Genomic DNA, 27,861 nt, shown 5'->3' with positions numbered 1-27,861 from the left:
CCCAGTAGTACTTCAAGTAAAGAGATGTTGTCTAAACTTTTTGCCTCACTGTCTTTGACTAGTGTCCTCAAAGTCTCTGCGATGTGGGATTGTTGACTTGCTTTCCCCCTCTGCTATGAGCTGAGGCTTGCAAAGTGCTTCTCCTAATCCCGCTACCTGATGAAAGAGAACCTTTTCTCCATATGAATATAGAAAATTCCCATTTTAGTACAGCTACTCTTGGATTTGGGATGACTCCCCCTGTGCTCCGGGCGGAGCACATTAGTTTCTGTTTTCCCTGTAGACTTGACTCTGAGTCCTACTGACAAGATGGGCCTGGCAGACTAAGGGGAGACTGGCAAAGGCAGGGACTGGGGGTGTGGAGGAATGGGGCCTAGTGGTGTAGAGATCCCACCACGTGACCTCACGTGTCGTCTTAGAAGGCACCGACAGCCTCCCACCTTCCCAGTTCTGTCTCTTCTCTTCTCTTCTTCTCTCTTCTCTTCTCTTCTCTTCCCTTCTCTTTCTTCTCTTCTCTTCTCTTCTCTTCTCTTCTCTTCCCTTCCCTTCCTTCCCTTCAAGCATACAGAAGTTGAGAGAGAATGAGTTTTAAGAACACGAGACCCTCAAGGAAAAGAGCTTGAAAGAGGAACAAAAGCCTCTCATGGTTATGGCAGGAAGTTCGGCATGTGGCAGGACTGGATGGACAAGGTCAGTGTTGGCAGCATGTGCCGTTTCACTGCGGGCACAGAGTTGGCGAAGTAGGGGCTCAGACTTCTTGCAGAAGAGCGTTGAGTCCATGCGTTGAAGGTGAGATCCTCCTCTGTTGACTGACCTTTCTCATGAGGTGTTCCTGCATTTTAGAAGCTCTTTTAGGATTCTCATGTGTGCCGGGGTGTGGGCAATGTGGCAGAAGGCCTTACTGGGGGGTGGTGGGGGGACTCTGGGTGGAGGACAGAAGCCCAGAAGCATCTTGAGTGTGGGTGTTGGTGTCACTGCTGCCCCCAGTTCACCACGAGCCTAATCTGTGCCAGTCTGTAGACCAGAACCAGATCAGAGACTCTCCTTCACGGCGTAGGCTAGCCTTCAGCCAGCTGGTGCCAGAACCAGACCTGGGGCTGTCCTTCAGTGTGCGGGCGAGGCTTCAGCCAGCAGGTGCTTTGCTGTCCTTCAGGCACTGACGACCTTGACAGAACAGTCTAACCTGGCCCTCTGTGTAGAGTCACTTCCCGTGAGTCCGGGAGAGAGCACTCACTGAGGACAGTGGGCAAGCCTCCTCTGCCATCCAGCTATAGGGCTCAGCATGGTTGACTGCACACATCAGCCTTTGGTGGCACTTTGCATCCTCTGTCCTGAGACACCCGGAGCTCGTCCGCTCTATTCCACGCCCCTTGCAAGAGACTACGGTGTAGCGGGGTGATGTGTTACATGTTTCTCCAGGGAGGTACCTGTATACATTTGCAGACCTCCCTGTAGATGTGAATTTCCCAGTTTGAGCAGTGTCTCTTATTCTGGCCCAACAGATGTCTGCCTCTGTTATGCACAGAAGGGAAGCCATCAGCTGATACGGAATTTCTGGTCTATAATTCTAACCTATCCCTTGTAATTCCAGATGCTGCTCAGATCGGACTCAGTGTTGAGCCAAGTGCAGAACTGCACCACTGGGTCACAGTGAGCCACGCTGAACTGTGTTCACACAGAGCATATATTTAGGGGGTCCTAAGGGCACCGAACACCAGGTCTGGAATTTGCCTACGCTGGGGTTGGACCAAGAGTGAGCTACAGGAAACAGACAGGGACGTTTCCTGGTGTGACTGTCATTCCCGGAGATACCTAGACAGGCAGAGTGGGGAGTGGAATCATCTTTGGATTCTACAAAGTTGCCTGGTTGCCTTTTGCAGTACAAACAGACAACCCGTCACCGCCCGTGTGCTTGGGACAGTGAGAGAAACAGGTTGAAGCCTTTCCTTCCGGAAACAAAGCCTGTGCCCATGGGGTTGTAGGGATTTGAAACGGAGAGAAATTCATGGTCTGTCTGGGTCTCTAGCTCTGGGTTGGCAAAATGACACATTGGGGCAAACAATGAATCTATCAAGGAGAAACTTGATGGCAGTAACAACAAAGCTGTCACTGCTGGTTTCTCTGCTTCTGTTGTCCTCTCAACACCTTGGGCTCTGTCCTTACTGGACCCCGAAGCTTCCCTGAGGAGCCCTCCTTCCCGCCAGCCTGTCTGCAGCTGCCTTTCCCCCGTGTCTTCTGCCTGTGGTCCTTCACTCACCCTGGACATTACTGTATTTCCGTGGAGGCTCTCTGGGGCTGGGGCCTGTCTTCCTTACCTCGTGCCTGGCCTGGCACCGTGCAGGCGCTCAGCGATATCTCATGAGTTACCAGCCGCTGCGGTGATGGTACCCAGACAGCTGACGGAACTGCCCAGGTGTCTACACCTGGTATAGTGGGGAGACTGCCCTTACAGACGAATTTGGTGGGGTGCTGCCATGGGCTCACAGCCCCTCTCTCCGTGCCTCCCTGCACCTGTAGGCAAGTTGGCTTCCAGCTCTTCCAGATTGGACCAACTTGTCAGAAATCTAGGTGGCTCAGTCTATTATGTGTCTGAGTCCCGGTTTCGGCTCAGGTCATGATCTCACGGTTCCTGGGTTTGAGCACTGCATCGGGCTGTCTCCTGTCAGTGCAGAGCCTCCTAGGGATTCTCTCTCTCTCAATATCTCTGCACTCCCTGAAATGCTCTGTCTTTGTCTCAGTCAAAATAAAAAATAAAGTTTAAAAAATGAGATTCAAAAACACATATCTCTGAAGTTCTTTGTAACCTGTCCTCTCTGAGTTGGAAAGAGCCCTGAGATCCCTGTGTTAAGATTTGAGGAGAATGTGATGGAGTCTTGGAGAGGAAAACTCTGCTCAGGCAGGCACTGTTTGCACGAGTGTGGCCTGGGCAGGTGTGGCAGCCGCCAGGCCCAGTGCGCACTGCTGTCTGGCATCCAGCCCTTGTCTGCGGGTGAGCCAGTGAGGTGGACCTCATTCCTGCTCTCGCTCCTCGGCTCGTTCCTGGCCTCGGCCAAACCTCCTGCCTGGGCCATGAGACTAGGCTTCCAGACCACGCCCTCCCTGGTGCTGATGCCTAGTTATAGGCATGATTTTCTCAGTTGGATCAACCTGTTTTGATTAAAGAAAAAACTTGGAAAAATTGCCACTCTGCCTGTCTGGCAGTACTCTTAGAAAAGCTCTCTTACAACTCCTTTCTGCTAAGTTTTGTGCTGGGGAGTCCCTTCCGCAGGCTGTCCTCCAGGGGAGCTTTGTCAGCACTTTTGAGTAAAAACCCAGAGGCTGTGGGAGGCCAGTGTGCCTCAGGTCTCCAGGCAGGATGGACATCAGAGCAGAGCCGGGGAGGGGAGAGAGTGGCAGGGCTCCGAAGTTTGGAATAAACCTCGCCACTCTCTCCCTTGAACTGTGCTGAGAAGGGCCTCCTGATTTCCTCTTCACCCCGGCCTCTCCTGACCCAGGTATCTTGTACGGCCCTGGAGAGACCAGGTGGAGGGGTGTGTATGTGCCGTGTCCCAGGCAGTAAGAGGGAAGGTTCAGATGCCCGCACTGGGTCACACGTCTGGGCCGTCCACACTGGGGACAGAGCCTGGTACTGGGAGGCCAGGCAGGGCCGGGGCTGCCTGGGAGCTCGGTAGTCCATATTTTCAGCTTTGGAGGATGTGGGACATCTGGCATTTACTGAACTTGGTGGGCAGATCTCAGAAACGGGCTTGTATATAAATGCTCGGTGGGGGCTGCATTCCAGAAGCTTTGTTTGCAAAGTGCTGTGATGCCCGGGTAGCTGGTCCCACCGAGGCCAGAGTGGCGGGAAGCCTAGACTTTCCTGCGTGGCAGACCCTGTATGTGGATAGAGCAGGCGTTGCAATTGCAGTTTCTGTGTAGAGTGGTGGAGTGCATGGTGTCACCAAGAGCGTGAGTCTGTCTCCGCCTGTCGCCGCAAATCTCTGGTCCTCATTCCTATGCCACACGGTGGGCAAGTGCCTCGCTTTACAGAGCTAGCGATTGTATCGCCATCTGTGGGTGCCAGGTGTCAGACTCGGCTGGGGAGGGTCCCGGCCTCGTGGCCCTTTCCCCACGCCCCTCAGATCACAATCCCCACCTGGTAGGGTCTTGGCTGGCTTCCGGGATCCCTCCTCCACCAGCTTGCACACAGAGCCTGTTCCCAGGAGGAGCCCTGGTGTGGACAAAGGTGGGGGCCTGTTCCCCGAGGACCATGCCCGGGGGTGTCTGATACAGCTGCTATGCCCGGCAGCTGACACCTTTGCTCTGTGACCTGTTTCAGTCAGCTGTCGGCCACGAGTATCAGTCGAAGCTCTCCAAGCACTCGTCCCAGATCCAGTCCATCAGGGGCATTGGAGGCAAGTTTGGTGTCCAGGTGGGCAGAGTTGACCAGGTGAGTGAGGCGTCATGGGAACCAGAGTGCAGGTGACGGAGCCCCTCCCTCTAGACCAGGGAATGCACTGGGCCTCTCGAGATAGCACCTCGACTCAGGCCTGTGGGGTGCCGTCCAGGTGCAGAGCTTCTAGAAGCCCCCCGCCCCAGTCCCTGACTCAGATGATGTTCCAGGTTAACAAGTGAGAAGAGGAACACTGTTTCTTGTAGAAATCCCCCACATTGGTATCTACAGATCACATAGACCAGGGACAGACAGCCTTCCACTGCCTAAGACCGTGCCCGTGGGGACCATTTCTAACCAGGCTCCCTGCATGGGTATCACTGTGACCCGGTGGTGTTCAGGGCAGACATGGCAGAGTGCCGCACACGTGCCCGTTTCCAGGGCTAAGGCCCGGTGTCCTGGCGCCTCTGGGCCTCAGTCTCTCAGTCTCTGACTGAGGGCCGTGTATACCCTGTTTTACATCACAGCAGTTGGGTTTTGGAGTTAACCCTCTGTCTGCATTCAGGCTTTACCACATGTCAGCTGCGGTTCTGCGTTACCTGCTTGTAAAACGGGGCGACGGGGATTCATGTCTCCTAGGGCCGTGTGCGCAGATGCCCCCCCACCATGCCCGTTGTGGTTACTGATGATAGTATTGTTCTTGGAAGAGCTCATGGGAAAGCAGGTGTGCTTGTGGCGGGAGGGGGTCGCCGAGGGTTGGCATTGCGGGGCTGAAGTCCACGAGCACAACTTGCCGTGCAGGGCCTGCAGGTGGCTACCGGTCCACCCGCACTGCCTACTGGGCGTTGCAGAATGTTTCCTGGCCGAAAGTTTCCATCCCCAGAGCTTTGCGCGTGAGGCAGGCCTGCCCATGGCTTAGGAAGGCAGAGGTCAAAAAATAACACGGTTTGTGGTTTCAAACCTTTCACACGCATTCTGGGATCAGATGACCTGTTTTGGAGACCTCTAAAAACGTGTTTCCCTTCTTGTGGTAATTGCACTCTGTTGTGGGTTTTGAATACCAGGGGAAAACTGAGAAACACGCCTCTCAGAAAGCTAAGGCCTGAGGCCAGTCGAGCAGGGGGAGAAGCCAATGTCCCCGGAGGTGGTTTCCTGGGGAGTGCGGTGTCTCCTCTGGGGGAGACTGTGCTCTCCGGGTGCGTGGGTCCTGTGTCACCGCCACGGAAGCTGTCTTTCTGAGCAGTGTTCCCTGGACAGTCGGCTCTGGGGCCTGGTCAGTGAAGAGCTATCTTCTCCCCCAACAATGTAAACCCGAGCCTTTCAATTAATGATGGTTCACTTTTACTGGACACGGGTGCTCTCGAATACGTCACTGGCTGACCTTTCAGTTGTGCCCATGTTGTAGAACCTTTTTTACCAATGAAAGAGTGTCACCTTCTCAGAGGACTTGATGTGTCTTGAGCAAGCCGGTTTCTTCCGCCTCTTGCTTGTCATCAGATGAGCCAGGGCGCGGGTGCTGTGGCCAGGTGTGGGCATTTCCTGTCCCTTTGGAAAGGGATGGTAAGTGAGTAGCTTCCAAAGGGTTAGTTTCCCGAGTGGGAACGCGGCTCGTTTCTGCCCCAAGAAGCAGGTACCCATCACAGGCTTGGGGTCCTCGCTGCCCAGGGCACAAGTTGTAGGCCGAGGCCGGCTCACTGATGTGTGACCGTGGGTGGTGTTTTCATACGTGTGCGTCATGTCCTGGTGACTCCTAATTCCGGAATGTTGCTGTCGTGAGTGATAGACGAGAGACCAGTCCATCGTCGGTCTTTGTCCCCGACCCCTGTCCAGTCCCCTCAAATTACTCGAGCGACTTTGGCATCAAGTACAGCCTCAAGGCAAAGCACGTGGACAAGAGTGTCGTGGACTTCAATCTCCAGGGCATGACCGAGAGACACGAGTCACAGAAAGGTCAGCCTGTGGCAGCACGTCCTCACCGCTTGGGGCCCCGTCGTGTGGGACGCCTCCTGCGTCCCCAGAATAGGACCCGGGGAGACAGGCCCACATTACACTCCCAGCCTTTTTACCTGAACATGTGAGAGCACTCCTGTCTCTTCCATGGCTTTAGGGGGATTGTCGTCCTTCGGATGCCAGCTCAACCCCAGTCCCGTGAAGGGCCCAAGTCTCCCAAGCTACTTCCTTCTTCTCTGGACCATGGGATCCAGGCGCTATGCAGTTTTTGAAGTTAAAAACCTTGTTCTCTTGTGTCATAGACATTAGTGATTATTAAGAAGCATAAATTTCTAGAAGAGGAATTGCCGGGTCACGGAAGGTGGAATGTAAAATTTTGGTGGATGCTGCCAGATTGTCCCTGCAGGCCCTGCTGGTTTTCCTGTCCCTCGTTAAAATCCCTGCCAGGCATCAGTTATACACTGATGTGTGCATGCGGGGTGTGTTAGAGACGCAGTACCCTCCCGCAGAGGCTGCAGATTGTTGGCTCTTTTGCAATGTTTTATTTCGCGTGCATGTTAGAAATGTTCATAAAGATTTTATCTTTTTGAAGTCATCCGTACACACGTGTGCTGCTCAAACATACAACCCCTATATCACAAGTCAATAGCTCGCACACCTGAGTCACCAGGAGTTCATGCACGTTTAAATTTTGTGTGATTTTCTTCGTTTATTTCTTTCTTTGTTTGTTTATTTATTCATTTATGTATGTGTGTATGTGTGTATTCATGCATGTATTTATTTATTTATTTATTTATAATAAACTGGGAAGCGGCAGAGAGAGGGAGAGAGAGATTTCCAAGGAGGCTCCACACTGTCAGTGCAGAGCCTGACGTGGTGCTTAAACTCACAAGCCACGAGATCATGACTTGATTGTGAAACCAGGAGTCTGATGCTTCACCAAATGAGCCACCCAGGTGCCCGTGCACGTTTCAGATTTTGAAAATCATTGCCAACCGTTAACAATAGAGAGCTCACGTATGAATTAAAAACCCAGAGATCTTTAAAAGATGAATTAAACCCCACGACTGGAAACACCACCAGCTCGGCATTTGCCCAGGGAAGCTGCTGGTGCTCCCGCGGGACACTTCCTGTCACTGGCCTGCCCGTCTGTCGTGAGGCGGTGGACTTGGCCCTGGAGTGCGCACCCCCTGCCTGCTACCCACGCCCCTCTGCCCGCCGTGCACCCTGCTGATCAGGGCCTTGTCTTGGATCGTCTTCAGTGCTGTTCAGACTCTCTCCCCGACGTGGCATGTAGGAGTAGAAACCGCCTGTGTAAAATACACCACACCATTTCACTGCATTGTTTCTGACAATGAGTGGAAGCTGGGCTTGCTGCCTTGGTTGGCTAGACTGTTCTGTGGCAGACAGTCATTCGAAAGACACGGCAATAGCAGCATCAAAGGTCTGTAAGGCAGGAACCACACAAGCTGCCTGAACCTCGTGGGCACAGACGGCACACTGGGCTGGAGTCAAAATGAGGCTCATGAGAGAGCCCCAGTCCGGGCCGCGTGGAGTAAGTAGCACGAGTATTTTTTAAAAGTGCCCGTGGTAAAAGGGCTGTGATGGACATGCAGCTGAACTGATTGTTGCCATTCTTTTCCTATCGGAAAGAGCAGGCCTTCACGGACCTATTGCCCATGTTGCTTGACGACGGAAACAGCTGGAAGTGACCAGCCTTATGGGGTTCCTTCGTGCGTTCTCTTCTGCATGGGGGCGAGGACTTTGTCAGAACTGCTCGGTGAGGTTTTTAGAGGCTCCACATCCTCCCACCCTTTGAGGGAGGGAGAGTGTCTCTTGTCTGCAAAGGCACCAAAGGCACAGGCTGACTGTCCTAAAGCTCAGGTCTTTCCTCTATTCGGGGTAATTTGACATCTGTATAAACATCCTGTGAACGGAAGGGGAGGGGGCAGTGTCAACAATGGACCAAGCGAGGATGACCTCAGGGGGAATGTTACCCCCTCAGAATGCCCAGCTTTAAATGTTTTCCCTACTTGTTCCCAATTGTTAAGACCACAAGTTCCTTGTGTGGGGAACCAAGGGCAGTATTGCTGGGTAATCATTAATGATTCCAGGATTGCTTTCTGATTGGGGATAGTGTTGGCCACATTTTCCAATGTCTGTAAAATACGAATGAATTGTTTCTGTTGTGGGGAGAGACAGTTTCCGTAATGAATTTCTCAAATGTCCGTGGCAGTGAATCCTAATAGAGTTTCAATTTATCCCTTACCTTTTCCCTGTGCTTCTTTGTTTCTTCAATTCTACATATGAGTGAAAGTATTGCATGGGATTTGTCTTTATCTCACAGACTTATTTCGCTTAGCAGAATACTAACTACTTCAAACATGTCCCTGCAAATGGAAAGTATTCATTCCTTGTTTTTGCTGATATATATACATATATATATATATCACTGATATACATGGATATATATATATCACTGATATATATGGATATATATATATATATCACTGATATACATGTATATATATACATGGATATGGATATATGGATATATATATGGATATATATGATTGATATATATATTCATATATATGTCTGTATATATCCATATACATGTACTTATATATATATCAAAATACATATCCATATGTGTATTCATTTATATCCAAACATATGTGTATATATATATTTATATATCCACATATACCCATATACGTCTTTACATATTTATATACATAATTACATACCTATACATATATATCCATGACTATATCCATGAATGTATCTACATCTCTATATGTTTATATGAATCTATAGATATATAGATATATGTAAACATATATATTTATTCATATATCAATATATATCGATTATATAGATATAGATATAGATTTAGATATTGATATAGATATACATCCAACTATAGGACCCAGATGGAGGTAGAGAATATGATGGTATGGGAAAGAAGTCAACCAGAAAAAGGCAAGTACCATCCAGTAATTTTACTCATATGTTTAATTGAAGTAACAGACAAGCAAATGGAAACACTGAGAGACAGAGTGAGACAGAGAGAGAGAGAACAATGAAGAAACAGACTCTTAAGATGAAACAATCTGATAGTACCATAGGGGTGGTGGGATGCACTGGGGGGTGGTGAAATCGGTGATGGTGTTTGAACGGTGTCCTTGTCATGATGAACACAGAGTGATCTATGGAATAGTAGACTTGAAAGTAATATAACTCTTCATATTCACTAACTGGCATTAAAGAAACAAAAACAGAAAAGACACTGTGAAAAAGCAAGACAATTAAATGAGGACCTATCCACTCATTGACTAGGTGAATTACATGAGATCTTAGCTATGGCACTCTTGCCATGCCTGCCGTGGCCTAAGACTAACTTGGAGGAAGTGACAGTGTCTTCTGAGGCACACAGGGCTTTGACACTGCTATTGTGGTGTCTTTGAAATGACCGTCGGCTACAGGGCAGTATTCCCAACCAAGGCAGCAGTCATTGTCAATAAATCCATGCACTGAAATTGGGCGGTGTATTTTCCACAGGCCATCCACGATATAGGGACTCTGACTCTCTCCCTCACTGTTTCTCCCTATACACTCTGCTTACTGTACCTATATGTGCGGGCTTCTCTCTCATTCATTCCCTGGATTAAGAACTAGGATGATGAGAGCAAATGGTCTCTGGCTACTCTACCTCCGGATGAAGATTTGAAGGAAACTTCCCAAGCTGCTGCCGAAACCCCTTTTGTTTCAGGGATCTTCCCTGTCTTCTCTGGCCTGACATGGACTGCCTAATTTCCCTTTTGGAAAACCAAACCAAGCCAAACAAAAAAAAAAAAAACATGGTGTCTGCTCATCTAACTGAGCTGACACGCTTTAGAACCACGTGAACTCTTTTCTCTGCCCCCTGTGCCTCTGTTGGCCTTCAGGCAGACACCTCACCTTTTCTGCCTTCTCTTTCCCCCTCCTACTGTTTCTGCACCACCTGGGGTGCAGCCTACCCTGCAAACCAGCCTGCAAACCAGCCCTGGCCACTGCCCAGTGTCCTTGGGAATGGTGCTGGGGGTAGAATCGGCTCCAACACCTGGAACGGCCACAGGGTGCCCACAACTGTCCCAGGGGTTCTCCCAACATCCAGCATGTTTCAAAGCCACGGGAACAGAAACGACGATGAGAGCAACGGTGACTTCACCGGCTCGGGAGTCGGCTCCCAGGGCCTCGACATCCTCACGTGGCTTCTGTGGAAGGTGTGGGCTCAGCAAGTCAGGGAGGAACCTACACTTGTGTCTAAAATACCCACACGACAGACTTCACCCTCTTTTGGGGATGATTTCCTGGCACTGCCTCAGCCAAGAACAGCTTCATTTTCCTGCAAGATATTGGGGCCAAGGAAGACAAGCACCGCAGGTGACCCACACAGGTCAGAGGGATAGTCCTTCACAGTAGGGACGGGAGGTTAAAGACGGGAGCTGGTGCGGCCTAAATAAAATTCTGAGCACACTTTCAAGGTTCCTTTTACCTACACTTCCTGACTAGGAGACACCACCGGGAGAGGTGGCAGTGTAAGGCTATGCCGAGTCAGGAGCAGGGCCCGCTCTCCCACGGGACAATCCCTCGGCTCTCCTATTTGGGGCTTTTCATGAGAACACAGTACGTAGAACCAGCTCTCCAGTATACCCCATGCTCAGTGACAAAGCGGGAAAATTAGAGTCGTGGAGGGGAGTTTAAGTTCGAAGATATTCAGAAACATCGTGTGTGGCAGGAGCCCCCGTTGCAGAGAGTGTAGGTGACCACGTCCCTCGACGCAATCTCCACCATTGAAGACAAGATGCTAGAATCGTCAATACAGGAACTGTTTGTGATGGGAGATTCTAAGCCTCCACGTACCTATGCAAACACAGTTATAGAAGCACGGAGTCGCGTGTTGTGGGAACATGAGCTCCCAAGACAGACCAAGTCGTGCCCGTGTGGGTTCACAGGAAAGCTCTGCCCCCCCTGGTTTGTCTCTGCCCTTCAAAAGACCAATTTCACACCAACATTAAGAGATGTGCTTCTGGTGCCCAGAAACTTTCACGGTCTTGGCCCCCATCTCTGCTCTTTTCCACTTACATCATTCTGAAAAGTGTAGCCAATGAAGAGTGAAGCCCACACAGGGGACTGTAAGAAACACAGACAACCCAAATGAAAACAAAAGGAAAATCACCTTTGGGAAAAGGGAGACAGAAGGACACTGGTGACTCATACCACAAAATCGGGTTGGTCTCCCAGAGGTCTCATCGGCATATCCATCATCCTGGGGTTTGGACACGGTTTGGCCTGCCAAAACTTTCCACATCTGAAAGAGCAGAGCCCAGGGTCAGGGACACCTGGGAGAAGGGCTCTCAGAGGCCACCCAACAAGCTCTCTGGCCACAGCTTGTCAGCTCTAAGCTCGGGGGGCTGGGCAGCCGGGCCAGCAAATGCACACGCACAACCCTGTGTGGGAATGACTACATCAGACACAAAAGCAACATCATGTGGGATTTCTAATACTGCTCTCAAAGGGCATCTGAGACCATCAGAAACATTCCAGTTTCAATTCGAGTGGGAAAGTGTTCTGGAGAACAAAGAGTCACCCGTGCATTTAAGTCATCCATTAAGAATACGTCCCTCCGGGGGAACCTGTGAGGCTTGCTCTGTTAAGCGTCCAACTTGGGCTCAGGTCATTATCTCGCCAATCGTGAGTCCTAAGCCCCCATCGGGCTCTGTGCTATCAGTGCAGAACCCACTTCAGAGCCTCTGTCTCCCTCTCTCTCTGCCCCTCCACCGTGTGGTGCTCTCTCTCTCTCTCTTTCTCTGTCTCTCTTTCAAAAATAAATATTCAAAAAGAAAGGAAAGCAAGAAATCAGCAAGGAAGAAAGCAAGCAAGAAAGCAAGAAAGCAAGCTAGCAGGAAAGAATTCACGCCTTCACTATGTCCTAACAACAGTGTTACCCAAACAGGAAGGAGCCCAACAACATGAGGGAATGCCAAATTACATGGCCTTTCTCACTTCAGAGAAACAACAGGACCCATTTTGATTTCAAGTACTTCCTGGAAGGGTAATAGTGACGTCCATAACTCGGGCTCTGGCACCTCCATTGTTTCAAGTGATTTATTGGAGGGCTGCTTCAACACCTCTGGGGAACTATCTGGCTCGTACAATGCAGACTTTTCTCCTACTGGGTAGCTCAGAGGATGGTCTGTCCGCTCTCTGACCAGCACATCAGAGCTGGAAGGGTCCATCTGGCACAGAGACAAGGGACAGTCGCCTCACACCTAAACAGGACAAGACTTTTCCCACGCGCAAATGTAATATCGAACTTTTAAGGGTATCAAGAGAAGCCTATGTATGAGAACCGACTCGTCTTCCACACCAGTGCTGGTAAAATTCCACCGGGGCCAGGAAGCAACTGAAAGTCTATTTGAAGTCGATCAAGCTGAAGCTCCACCCACGTGTCTGATCCGGGGACACCAGTAGGTGCTTTCTGGGGTGCCACACCTGTGCTCTGGTAGTTTGAATTCAGCCAGAACAATAGCCCGTCTGGACCCACCCCCTCCAGCTCCACTGGGTTTCCAAGTCCAAATCCGGGATGGCAGCGAGGGGCAAATCAGGGCTCAGCTGTCAAGTGTCCAGGTGGGACCTCTGTCACTGTCCCCTGAACGGGCAACAGTATGCCAGCAGGTAAGGCAGGATCCACACTGTCCCTTCAAAGCCACCACTTCAAAGCTCCACTCTGTCTAGGTGCCCCAAGACCAGCAAGAATTTCCCAGATGTAATCTGCTCTTGCCGCCTTTTAGACAGCAAACAGACTCAACTCTCAGCCCTGGGAGGGGAACCCAGACAGTGTCGTCCCAAGGAGCCCATTCACGAATGAAAGAACGGCTAACCGAAAGTTGTGTGATTTGCCCACAGTCTCTGCCTCTCCAGTCAAGTGGGTCCCACGGCCCTGAGCTGGACAGAGGCCACCCAACTGCAGGAATTCAGCCACCTGCAGTTCGGGCCGGAGGAAACGGTCACACGAATGGACAGGGGGAGCACCTGTGCCTCCTTCCTCACACCCGGCCTGGCAGCCCTGCCTACCGTCCACATGCTTCCTGCTCCCCAGCTCCAGAATTCTCTTTGGAAACTACAGGCAACACTGGAAACCGGGCTGGATTTTTTAAATGTGATTTAATTAATTAATCATTTGTTTTATTTATTTATTTATTTACTAAATTCATACGTAATCTCTACACCTAACGTGGGGCTCAAACTCACGACCGTATGACCCCCAAATCAAGAGTCAAGGCTGTTCCAGCAGAGCCAGCCAGGCGCCCTCTTGATTATACCTTCCAAACAACAAAATATCCTCCCAGAAAATTTCTGTCCTGATCTGATCTTCGCACACCCAAAGGGAGCATCCCCTCCCTTTCCTTGCTCAGGGACTCACTCCTGTGTTCTGGGTGGAGGGAACACAATGGTGACAAGGGACATACCTTTCTGTTTTCTTTTTTGTTATAATTTTATTTTTTTTATTTTTGAAAATTTACGTCCAAATTGGTTAGCATATACTGCAACAATGATTTCAGGAGTACATTCCCTAGTGCCCTTTACCCATTTAGCCCATCCCCCCTTCTCACAACCCCTCCAGTATCCCTGTTTGTTCTCCATATTTCTGAGTCTCTTCTGTTTTGTCCCCCTCCCTGTTTTTATATTAGTTTTGTTTCCCTTCCCTTATGTTCATCCCTTTTGTCTCTTGAAGTCCTCATATGAGTGAAGTCATATGATTTTTTTCTTTCTCTGACGAATTTCACTTAGCATAATATCCTCCAGTTCCATCCATGTAGCTGCACATGGCAAGATTTCATTCATTTTGATAAGGCACAGACCTTTCTTCCAGGCGGAAGGTGAGGCTGTTCACAGGTCTCTCTCTGAAACCCAGCGATCCACTGAGGAAATCCCAGGCATCTGGAGGGATCCGTGTGTAACACGATGAAGAGTAAAAACGTCAGGAGGACGTCTGCCGCCAGGGCAAGTCGTCAGGCGTGCAGAACTTTTCAGGACTCCAGGACATCCTCCCACACTTCACACGGCTTTGTGAAGACATCCGAAGGAGGGAAGGAGGAAGTGCATTTGACTAACGAAATAGCTCAACTGGTTTTCAGACACATTGAGAAAATACAGAAAATAACACGTTTCCAAAGATTTGTAGCTGCATAACGTTTTCTCTTCCTGCAAACAGAAATCATTGCTGCAACCTGCCAGCATACATGGCCTCCAGTCTTTGTTCCTTGTAAATGAGGACTTTGCTACAAGTGATAAAATTCTATTACTGTGAGTTAAACACATACTCACACACGCAAACACACACACACACGCACCCACACACACACAAAAGGGCCACCAGGGTGGCACAGTAGGTTAAGCGTCTGACTTCGACTCAGGTCACGATCTCGAGCCCTTCGTCCAGCTCTGTGCTGTAAGCTAGGAGCCTGGAGCCTGCTTCTGATTCTGTGTCTCCCTCTCTCTCTGCTCCGCCACTGCTCACACCCCATCTTCCTCTCTAAAAAAGGAACAAACATTAATAAATAAATGAATAAATAAATAAATAAATAATTACATAACCCAAGGAAACCTCTCTGAAGGGACCGTGTTGCAGCTGGGAGACAACCTAGCACAGGGAATGCTGTCTGCATGAAAAGCAGGGAGCTTCTGGGAGCAAAGGGAAAGGCCGGCTGCAATTCTAATGAATAGTAATTGTTACTGCCCAGAGATCAAGACACCAATCCGTCAAGCCACCGACTCCCCACCAACTCCCAGAAATGATACAGCAGCCTCGACAGGCACCCCACGGTTAGACATTACAGAGCAGAGAAATAAAGTGCCCTCTTTGCCTAGAAACAAGCCAGTCTCAAGCATATGCCACTTACACCCACGAACCACTCTGTCACACACAAGAACCCCAGGGTCCCCGGCATCCCATCTACACATCCATGTCGACAAGCACATCACTGACGCTGACCCAGGCTCAAGGGGAGGCCTTAGACTCCACCTCTCAAAGGGAGTAGTAGCGAAGCCCCTACCTCCCATCGCGACATTGATGTCATCATAGGCCACCTCTCAGCAAGTCTACCATGTCACCACTTGTAGGACGCATCCTGATGTCACAGGAATCAAAATGTGAAAGCAGCGTCAAGATGGAATCGGCACTTGCACGCCGGTTTGTGATGGGAGACGTGTCTCCGCTGCCGGTGCAGCTCAAAGTTTGAACCCGGGCTACTTTACGTTCCAAAGTGAGGGCCAGGGAGCAGTCATTCCAGGCTGACATCATCTATCGCACGGAGGGGATCCCTAAACAACCACTAACGTTTTCTATTCTAGAAACTTCTGCACAAATGCCAAAGGAAGATGTACAGTAAACCCTCATGAATGCATCACCCATCTTCCACCAGTATCAACCCACAGGGTCACTTAATCATTGATGCATACCCTGACCTAACCCAGGGCGTCGCATTCCCAGAGGGTGGGTGAGGTCACGTGTAAATACTGAGACATACGGTGGCACCGTGAGCCTTTTGTGTTGTCCTCCTTGCAATCCACGTGGCTGAGCAATACATATCACTTCTTTACCTAGATGCCACCGGGTAAATCTGAAGTGGATGTGCCAGGGCTCACACTGGCCACAAATGAGTTTCTAGGGAAGCAAGGGGAGGAAACGGTTAGAATACTATCACATGGGGTAGGGAGGGGAGTAAAAACCAAGGTGGGGGCAGCCACAGTTTCTCTGGAAATAATGAGTGTGGTGGCACTTTGGGCAAAACGTTAAAAACAGGGGCCCCTGGGTGGCTCAGCTAGTTGAGTGTCCAACTTCCGTTCAGGTCATGATCTCACCATTGGTGAGTTCAAGCCCTGCGTCAGGCTCTGTACTGAAAGCCAAGAGCATGGAGCCTTTTTTGGATTCTATATCTCCCTCTATCTCTGCCCCTCCCCCAGTCGCATTCTGTGGGTGTGTCTGTCTCTCCCTCTCAAAAATAAACAAACATTAAAACATTTGAAAAAGTAACAAAACCAGGGTCACTCAGCTGCCACTCAGGGGAGTATACAACTCTTGTAGGAGGGTCATGGGTCTGTGCAGACGTTGCTTCAAATCTTAAAAAATAAATCGAAATTAGGGGCACCTGGGTGGCTCAGTCTGTTTAGCTTCTGACTCTTGATTTCAGCTCACATCATGATCTTTTTTGTTGGTGAGAGTTGTGTCCCATGTCGGGTTTGTGCTGACAGTGAGGAACCCGCTTGGGATTCTCTCTCCCTCTGTCTCTGCCCCTCCTCCTCTCTCTCTCTGTCCCTCTCAAAATGAACACAACTTTTACAAAATTTAAAGGTAACATAAAAAAGAAAATAAGGTGTTGGAGATGAAGACATCCTCAACCCTCTATTTGTGCAATGTGACAATCCTTTAGTCACTGCTTTAATTACAAGTTAAATTTTTTTATTTTTTTACGTTCATTTTGAGAGCAAGCACTTGCGTGAGCGGGGGAGGGGAGAGAGAGAATGCCAAGCAGGGTCCGTGCTGTCAGCGCAGAGACCGATGCCATGCTCAAACCCCACAAACCATGAGACTATGACCTGAGCCGAGATCAAGAGGCAGATGCTCAACCAACTGAGCCACACCGGCACCCGTAGTTAATGATTTTTAAAGCAACTTCCATTATTTTGTTCCCATTAGAAGTTTAAAAATAGCTTTTACTTAATTTTCCAAGAGCATCCTGGCCTGGAAACCAGAGCCATGGCTCCCAGGCCTGGAGGCTAAGCTGTGGGCCGCCCCCCAGCACCAGTGGAGAAAGGTTCTGTTTGCCTTCTCTGTGGATGGCTGGCCAGACGCACCAAAGACACTCCAAGCCAGTGGGACGGTGGCCACCGGTTGCACAGGAGAGGCCAACGTACCCTCTAACTGCTGGATGTGCCCCGGTGCGTGTCTCCGAAACCCTGTGTGCAGCCTCTCCGTGGCGGGGAGGGAAGGAACCGTCCCAGGGTCGCCTGAGCGACAGGGATCTTGTGCCAGAGCCTCTTGAGTTGGCCTGGTGGTGGCTGCCAGCCCCCAGTGCGGGCAGACCCTCCCGCCTGCCACACTGGCTGGTATAAGACTCAGCACTGGGTCTGAGCTTCGGGAGAAGCAGCCTAGTGGGTTCCAGGGGCTGAGACGATGGGGGAAGGATGCAGCCCTGGGCACTTCTTGGGACCTTGAGAGGACAGCAGCAGGACAGGAAAGCCCACACAGAGGGTGGAAGAGGAGTGGAGACTGGGTGGAAAGCACGCGCCTGTAAACACATGCGCACACGCACACACTCCAGTCTCCTGGGGTCCTGGAGGAAGAGCAGCCTCAGCTGGCCCTGACCGTGGAAGAGTCGCCCTGCCCTGTTGGCCTATTGCCTGGGCCCCCGGCTGCACTGATTCCGGGGCCGCTACCCTGGGGTCTGGACACTTGGCCCTCCTGTGGAGGACACCCCTGTCCTGAACTGCCACTTCCAGCTGTGGTATTCTATCAGCTGGTTTCCACACTACTACTTCCACGTGGCAGAAGTGCCTTCATGGCCCCGAGCACCAGAGAAAACCACGGCAGCCACTTCTCAAGTCAAGGCAGCTTATTCTCACAAGTCTTTATTGGCAGTGAGAAACGCTCCACTACTGCCTTGAAAGCCAGCAATAAATAATGCCGTGATAAAACGAGTTCAAAGTAGACGGTACCTACTCTGTCATACAATCAGGAAGTTCACAAAAGATGAATAGAAAACACAGGGAAACTGTCAAACGTCCAATGAAAAGCAGAAACGACATGTAAAGAGACGTGTCGTTTCTATCTCTGTCCCAGCTGCATAAGAAATAAGGCTCCATGATCTGAGCACATTCCTTGGTGGCTTTTTTATATGCCACCTCAAAATTATAAGTTACGTTGGCTACTCTAACCTGAAATGGCTCTCTCCTCAAAATCTACACATGGAGATGGGGCGCCTGGGTGGCTCAGTCACTTACGCGTCCGACTTCAGCTCAGGTCATGATCTCACAGTTCGTGAGTTCGAGCCCCACGCCCGGCCCCGTGCTGACAGACAGCTCAGAGCCTGGAGCCTGCTTCGGATTGTGTGTCTTCTCCTGTCTCTGCGGCATCCATGCTCATGCTCTGTCTCTCTCTCTGTCTTTCAATAATAAAGAAACATTAAAAAAAATTAAATAAAATCTACAAATGGAGAATGAGGTCCACTCCTTAAACTTGTTTACAAACAAATCTAAACAGCTGATTTCCGTAAGAACAATAAGGCCTTTATTAGGGTTGCACTCCATTGTTTCCAGGATCTTGCATCTTGCTCTGTGCTGAGCACCCAGCGCCCTGGCCCGAGGTGGGAGACCAGTGCACCCTGATTGGTCCTCTGAGAGTTCTGCTGCCAGGGGTCTAAGGTTCGGGTTGGGGGAGAGAAGGGGGTGGGCAGGGTTCCGGGGAAGAGGTGGCCAGGTTGCCCCACCCAGGCTTTCTGGGGTCTCGGCTCCCAGGTTGTGCGGGTCACTCCAGGCAAACTGCCCAGGCCCCCAGGGACCAGGCTCAGAAAGAGCATACCGGCCCTGGGAGATTTTCACAGTGTTTCAATCAGCTTTGCACTCCAAGTTTCATTAGCTGATAGTCAACACCAGATATTTTTAATCTCTTCACACTGCACAAGAAAGCATTTCTTGCTAGAAAAAGTGTAGTTAAGGTGAGTCATTAAAACACAGCGACAATTGCTGCAAATTAAGTCTGCTTATATCAAAACCATGGTTGTAGAGCTAAGGGACATTCGTAAAGGATAATGCAGGCTGTGTCACGGTGATTTTACAAACATGGTAAAATCCTTTTCTCTGTCAGGGTTTCTTAACAAACAATTAAACAATGATAATTACAATACATGCACAGGTTATAAAAGACCGTATTTGTCGTAGGATTCATACATACAGCCATGACAGTACATTCATTTGAAAGACTAAACTGAGATATAAGAACATCAATTGATTCCAAAGGATATTTATAGCCCGGATATACATGAAAGTCAGGAACTCTCTATAGGGAGTGACAAATTTACAGAAATGTACGAAACATTAAATGCTAAATGAGTTTCTCTATCCTATTCACGAATTTTTCAGTAATCAAACACTGTAATAAAATATCTCAGGGTTCATATAACAAGGATTAACAGATGAAAGATATGGTTGAAGTTTCAAATGTAGTCACTGCTGGGCTCAGCGCGCTGCAAGACCATCGGGAGAAGCAGTGTGGGTAAACTGCAAGATAAAAGGAAAGAATCAGTCTTAAGACAGCCCGAAAAGCACCTTCCGGGGCCCCAGGTGGGGCCTAGCGCGTGTCCCCCCTCCCCAAAGACCTTCCTGGCTGAAGAGATTTGAGAATCTAGAGAAAATATGAAGCATTTTGCATTATCAATGAGAATTATTCGATTGAGTTCCTACTGGCTTAAGACTGAAAGTTCCCAAATTAAAAAAAACAAGATGAAGGAATCAATCAACTATTCTTTTATTTTGTCAGGATTTTAAGTAATCTCCACTCCAAAATGGGGCTCAAACTCACTACCCTAAGTTCAAGTGTCATAGGCTCCACCTGGCCTCCAGCCAGGAGCTCCCAACAATCAAACACTGTGGCTGAGACAGGAAAACAGGATGAGAGCAGAACAAAGCCCACCCCTGGAGGTCCTCAGAGCAGGGAGAAGAGGGCCGGGCTCCGGGGCCCACACCCGAAATCTCCATGTTCAAACTCAGCGCCTCAGAGGGCAATGTGCTTCCGCTTTCAAAAGCTAATCTCAACTGAGAGGCCACCAGTGTCACTCATGTGAGGACGAGAATCCTCTTGGGCCTGGTCCATTCAAGAAGGTGTGCGTAAAACAAGCCAGCCAGGGCCTGTTGACCCGGGAGCTCCACCAGACCAGGCAAAGGCCAGTGCCACTTGCTCCCGAACGACCGGGAAGGTCAGCTCAGACCTGGAAAATTTCCTACTGCTCCAACAGCAATCCTGCCTCCCTACCAAAAAAGACATTAGCAGACACTGAACCCAAACTTCTTTTTTTACGAAAAGAGTGGAAATACAGTTTTCTCTGGAAAAACTGAGAACACACCAACCTCTTTAAGTGTAAGCACACAAACACCAGCATCCTCTTAGCAGGTGTAGAGAAGCTCGTGTGTGTGTGTGTGTGTGTGTGTGTGTGTGCGTGTGTGTGCGTGTGTGTATGTGTGTGTGTTTGTGAGTCTATGTGCGTCTGCGTGTCTGTGTATTTCTGAAAGTCCCTAAGTGAGCCTGCTGCGGCTCTCCTGGCTCACATGGACATTGCGCAGACAGGACACAGGGTGTCCGACTGTGGCCTGCACGGACGGTGCCCTCTACTCACCAACAGGAGGCGTCGGCAGGATTAAGACACGACTGGCTGAATCCAGCCTCTGTGGTGCAGATACTATGCCTGCTCCAAGCAACACAAGGGGCAGCGTGCAAATGCAGTATGCGGTTAGTCTTTTTTTTTCAACGTTTTTTTTTTTTTTTTTTTTTTATTTTTGGGACAGAGAGAGACAGAGCATGAACGGGGGAGGGGCAGAGAGAGAGGGAGACACAGAATCGGAAACAGGCTCCAGGCTCCGAGCCATCAGCCCAGAGCCTGACGCGGGGCTCGAACTCACGGACTGCGAGATCGTGACCTGGCTGAAGTCGGACGCTTAACCGACTGCGCCACCCAGGCGCCCCTTGCGGTTAGTCTTAAAATAGCACATGAGGGCACAAATACAGCCCCACACATTCTAAACCACAGCAGCAACCACTGAGGGCTCCCGGGGCACTTCTGAGTGGGGTTCTCTCCACCCGCAAGCAGCCGGGGGAGTCCCCGGGAGTTCACTCTCAAATAGCAAAGGGGCAGTAGAGGCCATGAAAACACTTTCGCCGTGTCCATCTGCCATCTTGTGAAAGAGGGGCCAGGGCTGCCCATCACATACGTAGCTCTGCAAGTGACGCTCTGAGGCTGGTCCAACGCTCTGAGGACACCCACGATGCCTAGTTGTAGTAGTGGAGAGAATACGCTAATATTCCATCAGATAGAAATGTTAAAAAAAAATCTCAATCATTGTGAAACTTTGATAAGCAGAAGTCAGGAGTAATCTTAGATCATCCGAGCCTGAGCATGCCACAGCATCTGAACGCCTTGTTACATATTAAGTCGGCCATTCTCCATCAGTGTTCACATTCCAACCCAAGAGCCTCCCATACCTCCGCCAAGAGGCTGGGGCAGAGCAGCACGTCACATACAGACCGGCAACATCTTCTTTGGCTGCATAGAGGACAGAGAGGAAGTGACCCAGAAGTCTGCAGGGAGAGTCTCTGCTGACTCAGCAGGTAAGTCAAGAGTGTCTTGATCTACATTGCTATCTCTAAGAAGGTGCCCTCCTGAAGCTTCTATCATCATCCTGGGAAATTACAGGACACATTGTGAAATAAAAACCAAAACTATATAGTAAGGTTACCAGCCCTTTAAAATGACCGCACTCTGCAAGTTTGTTTACACCTGTTTACCCCCATTCCTGACAGCCATTGGGGGCCCCCTGCCCAGATGGCTGCCCCAGGCGGTAAAGGGAGGCAGGGCCGTATTTGTGCCAGGACACTGACTGGGCACAAGTCAGGACACTCCTGGGCTGACTGGACCTGCCGCACTGTCTTTGTGAAATCACCTTCCTGCTATAGAAGATACTACCTTTTGGTTTTCAAAACAGTCTTTAAGCTGCGGACAGTGCTACACGCTAGGACGGTCCCACCACACCCTTTCACATGTCCTATTCTCGTCACACTTGAGTGTTCTTATGGCAATGAAGACAGTCTTAAGTAGTGGTGTGGGAGTAAATCAGTCCTGCTGTTGTATAAGGAGAAATCAACACTTCGTGTCTTTTTAAATAAACGACTGTAACCTTCTCCCAGAGCACAGGGCCCTGGACTGCAGAGAGACCTCCGGCCGCCCCCAAACACAACTTACAGGCTCTATTGCCAGGCTGCCATCAACGTGTTATGATGTGAAAAATATTTCTCAAGACTATCAAAAGTCAAATATCAAAAGGAAAGAAACCAAACTCCTCACCTCTGTTAAAATATTGGTTTCTCAATAGCTCATTGGTTTGGTAGTTTTTTAAGTTTTTGTAGGTACATTAATTTATTTTTGAAAGAGACAGAAACAGTATGAGTTGCGGAAGGGCAGAGAGCTAGGGAGAGAGAGAATCCGAAGCAGAATCGCCATTGTCACCGCTGAGCCCAATGGGAGGCTCAAACTCACGAAGTGTGAGATCCTGACCTGAGCTGAAAGCAAGACTCAGATGCTTAAATGATTGAGCTACCAGGCGCCCCTGTTTGTTAGATTTTCAGAGAGAGAGGGAGAAAGTGAGAACGATTGTGTGTGAGCGAGAGAGGGGCCGATGGAAAGGGTGACAGAGGACCCAAAGCAGGCTCCACGCAGACAGCAGCCAGCCCAATGCTGGCCTCAGACTCACAAGCAGTGTGATCCTGACCTGAGCCAAAGTCAGACACTCAACCAACTGAGCCACACAGGCGCCCCAAAGCTCATTTGTTAATAAATTAAGAGTGAAGCTTAACTTGTAAGGTAAAATTATCTCCACATTTGGAAGAGTAGTCTGGTACATGATTCCTACAAACATAATAATCTACGTTCCTTTTTCTTTTTTTTTTTTTTTTAAGATTTTACTTTTAGGAAATCTCTACCCCCAACACAGGGCTCAAAGTGACAACCCAGAGATTATGAGTCACGCTGTCCTCCGACTCAGCCAGCCAGGCACCCCCAAATATAATACTTAACAGTTAACGCAAATTTAGATATCATTAGCCCGAAAACTTATTTCACCGACCCTTTGGTCAGTCCCCATGACCAAAAGGTGGTTCAACTCCCATTCCAAGATAGCACGAGCCTGAAATCACGAGCAAACACCCCAAAAGTTATGTCAATCTAAAGGATGATGACATATTGCACTTGCGTTGAAACCAAGACTTCAAACTCAAAACAATATCCATTGAATCCTAATAGTGTATTTTCAATCAGAGATGTTAACGTGGAGTCCATTAATGGGCTTGATTTACTTATCTTTGAGAGGCAGAGAGACAGCACGAGCAGGGGAGGGCCAGCGAGAGATGGAGAGAGAGAATCCCAAACAGACTCCATGTTGTCGGCACGGAGCCCGACTTGGGGCTCGACGCCACCAACTATGAGATCATGACCTGAGCCCAAAGCAAGGGTCGAGCGCCGAATCATCTGAGCCCCCCAGGAAGCCCACAGGAATGGGCCTTTGGGGAGAGGGGTCCATGCTCTCCGGGAAATTAGACAAGGGTGTCGTGGAGGGGGATTTGCAGTGGGGACACTGAGGGCATTCCCAAAGGTGTTCAGTGTTCTGTAGAAGGATCAAAAGATTCCTGATTCTCCATTGAGCCCATGAGTCAAACAGAATTCCACAGGGAAATCAGAAACAGAAGCCATGAAACTTCCACGTGGCACACGAAGTAAGAGTGTTTCTCTCTCCACATAAGAGCTAAATGCACGCCAGTCTCACGAGCCTGTGAGGGGAAGGGACAGGCAGAGCTCAGGCAGGAGGAGGTAGCACCGAGGACTCTGTGCCACACAGCACAGACCGGGCCTGGGGAGAGAGGACTAGCTGTGCGGTGAAGCTACGCGCTGCCTTGCTCCAATACAGGTTGCAGGGTCTCCAGCAGGAGAGCAGTGGGCGGGTGCGGACGGCCCGGTGTCACCTGTGTGTTCTGGGTCGGGTTCTGCACCAGAAGCGCCAGGGCGGTGACATCGAAGGTCCCATCTGAGGCCATCAACGTGCCGTGAACTCCACTGTCTACGCGATTGTTGGCATCCGCTTTAAGGCCAATCGATAGGACCCAGCGAATCACTGGGTCCTTCCTCCAAACCAGCACCTCTGCCGACAGTCAACACCCATGGCCACGGTGGCTGCCAAAAGCTCTCTCCATCACAACCACACCCTGTAATGCAGGACAAGGATCTCTGCTGTGTGCCCGAAGCCTATGCTTCAGCTGCACACTCCGGGTGTTCTGGAAAACCTTCCTCCCGTCAGACAACACTGTTGGCCCCGTGCCTGGGCACCTTGTCACTTCAACACAAACGTCTCAGTTCTAATCGCAAAGCCCGCTTTGTGGACTCAGTTGAAAATCAGAGAGACCTGAAAAGACTCCCCAGCATATTAAGAGACTGTGACGGGATACCTCACGTTCATGCAAAGTAACAAAGACTGCATTTGCTTTAGGAGACATGGAAAAATCACCAGATGATTCACTAGTTACTTCTGGTGAAAGACTGCTTCTGTCAACTGTGAAGAGATTTAAAAGGAAGTACACACTACAGGAAACACATTTACCCAATTCATTTCCAAGGTCTTTCACTAGGTAAAATAGCAGTTGTTCAAACGCACGGACACGCTTCAAACATTTGCAGATCCTTATTACATTTCTCTGTTACATACCTTATAATTAAATTATGTATATACACAACGTGTATCACAAAGGTTGGCTTCTGGCTTTTCTTGTGATTCACAATAACTCAATCACAGCTAGGCTATCCTTCAACTGGGCCATCCCCGCTGCCCCTTTTTCTCAAGTTTATTGATTTTTGAGAGAGACACAGACAGAGACAGAGACAGAGACACAGCAAGAAAATGGGGGAGTGGCAGACGAAGGGAGGGAGGGACAGAATCCCACCTAGGCTCCACACTGTCAGCGCAGAACACGACAAAGGGCTCGAACCCACGGACCGTGACATCATGAGCTGAGCTGAAGTCGGAGCCTTAACCGGACGAGCCCTCCAGACGCCCCTCGCTTCTGGATTTTCAATCGGCCCCCAGCACCGAACTCTGTGCTGAAGAACCAGAGTTACAAGCCCACATCCTGGAGGCATGGAAGACTCGTCTGCCTTTTGTGGTTAGTTACTTCCTCAGCTTTCAGACACCCAATTCCTTGCTGTGGCTGCGCCCCTCCCGGTTACAGAACTCTGCCTCCTCCGTGCGGTAAGATGGACGAGCACTGTGACCGCCAGGGACCAAGCCTACTGAGCAGGGTCCCGATTTCCCTCAAGGACTCAATTCTCGACACCACACAAGATTTTCCAATCACCTGCTCCAATGGAAACCTCAGGTGAGTGCTTCCCAGCCTTACAGTTAGAGTCCACTCAAAGACATTGAGAAATCTGTGGAATTCTACAGGGAGTAGGCACACGTATGAGGTCTCCTAACCTGTGACTGACAACACGCGTCTCACAGGACATAAACGAAGCAGTGAGGTGGTCGTTCGTAACAAGAATCGTGCCATCAAATACGACGTGACCACGGCCGTGACTGAGACTCATTCTCCTGAGGCGGACATTGTCAACACTAGGCACCTTTCGTGGAGCCTTATGGGGCTCTACCTCACCGCCACCTCCCTGAGAACTTCACTCCTCATAGCCCACTGTACCCAGAAGCCTTACCAGAAACAGTCGGTTAACACATATTTTATAAGTGACGTGTATATGCTGCATTCCTTCATAAAACAAGGTAAATGTGATTAAGAAAACCATAAAGAAGAGAAAATACATTTACAACACTCTACTGGATGGAAACACATAACTTACATATAAGTGGACCTGATCTTCAAACCCCGGCTGTTCAAGGGTCAACCGTATGTTTCTGGGACTGGCCATGCATGTCCACAGAGACCACAGTATGATCCACTCTCAGACACTGCGTTATACCTATGGTAACACAGAACCCAAGTGAGCGATTTGAACATCTCAGCCCCGGAGAAAGTCACCTACACACACTCTGTGAAACTGAATCAAATGCTGGGGCAAACAACTCAATAAACGCTGTCCTCGTATGACCAAGTACTTAACCCATACCTCCTGAAGATGACAAAATAAACGCAGGAAACACAGTGAAATGTTTTGGCCAATTTTTGTGACCTCTGGACTTACAAGACATACACATTTCTGGGAGCAGTGGGTGTGAGAGCCAGAGGGCACTACCACGAATCTTAATGTTTTCATTACAGAAAGTATAAGGTTGTGGAAGAAAACACACTGGCAACATCCAAGGGACCGAATTTTCCCAGCATGGTTCCAGGAGCAAAAGGCCCTGGAGGCGTTTTTATGTCCGTGGAGGACATAATACTGCTTTGCAGCTATAGAGTGTATTGAACAAACGAACAGCTCCTGCTTTCAAAACAGGTACAGCTGAAAAGTGCTCAGCAAGGTGACAAGAAACACAATGCTTATTTTTTAAAGTTTTTGGTGTTTTTCAGCTTGTCCGCCCAATTTGCTGAGTCCCAGGGCACCTTGGGAAGGGTTTTCAATTCAGTGGCTCCAATTCAGTGCCTGTGGGGAAGCAGAGTGATGAAATGGGAGGTGGGGGGTGTCAACGGCCACGTGAGGTCTCCCGACACGGGGAGGGGTCTGCAGGCAGAGACACCACGGATCTAGAGGAATGAGGCCAGTAAGACCACCCACACGCTGCAAACAGGCAGGGGACACCAACCTGGTCATGCAGGCTCGTCGCTGGCGTGGCTGGGGTGGACCTTTTGTTTTCTGGCGAGCAACCAGCGGATGGATTTTGTGATGCCCTTCTTCTTGGGGGCGTTGTTCAGTGAGTCCTGGTTATTGCTAGTGTTGCTGAGGTTGCTCGAGGGGCCATCCTGAGAGGCTGTGGATCTGGGGGACGCACAGGAGAGCATCTTCCACACGTGCTCGTCGCACGACACACCGCCCCACGTGATTAGAAGCACAATCCCCCAGCTTCTAGGGAGGGCTGCGCCCTGGGAGCTGACACTGTCTCCCTCCCAAGTATATCTGGAGTCCAAGCACCTTGGGTGGAGAACGCTCAGCACCCCTCCCTGGCCGTGACCCGGGAGCACGGAGGACATGCACACCTGAGCCACCCCAGGACGTGGTGCGAGTAACAGAGAGGCTGCTGGAGCTGCCTGGTGGGGGTGGGGGGAAGAGAGCATGGCTCCTGACAACCCCACAGGGCACAGTGCAGCCCAGGAGAGGAGCCCTAGGGAGCATGTCACCCAGGATCCACCGGGAGGAAAAGGCAGGTCTCAGGACTGCTGGTGTGTAGGATCTGAGCAAACGAGGTTGCCCTACAGCCACCAGCATCACAAGACTCTGGTCTTTCCCACCTGCCTTTTGCCCTGCTGGCCACACCCAGGGCACCCAGGCAGGTATCCCAAGAACACCGTGCACGTAAACTCAGTTCATTGGCCTGTCTTTGGAATCGCTGTTCCGACCCTTTCTCCCCCATGGAGAGATCAAAGGTTTCTCAGAGCTGAAAACCAGCCCACAGGCATATCTCCTACGATGCCTGTTGTGCCCCTTACTTTATGGCGTCCCTGATGTCCTCGTGGCTGGCCTTGGGCAGTGCCCCTTGCTGCAGCCTGTCCAAGCTCAGGGACCTCTGGGAAGAAG

At 50.0% G+C, this 27,861-nt stretch overlaps 1 pseudogene; it reads left to right on the top strand.

The window, feature by feature from the left end:
• The window catches only part of LOC131492391 (src substrate cortactin-like), a 62,184-nt pseudogene that overhangs the window by 1,359 nt on the left and 32,964 nt on the right, over positions 1 to 27,861 (top strand).

The sequence above is a fragment of the Neofelis nebulosa genome, chromosome 13 (genome assembly GCF_028018385.1).
Source record: "Neofelis nebulosa isolate mNeoNeb1 chromosome 13, mNeoNeb1.pri, whole genome shotgun sequence".
In the NCBI taxonomy this organism is placed as follows: Eukaryota; Metazoa; Chordata; class Mammalia; order Carnivora; family Felidae; genus Neofelis; species Neofelis nebulosa.
This window is presented reverse-complemented; position numbering and strand designations above follow the sequence as displayed.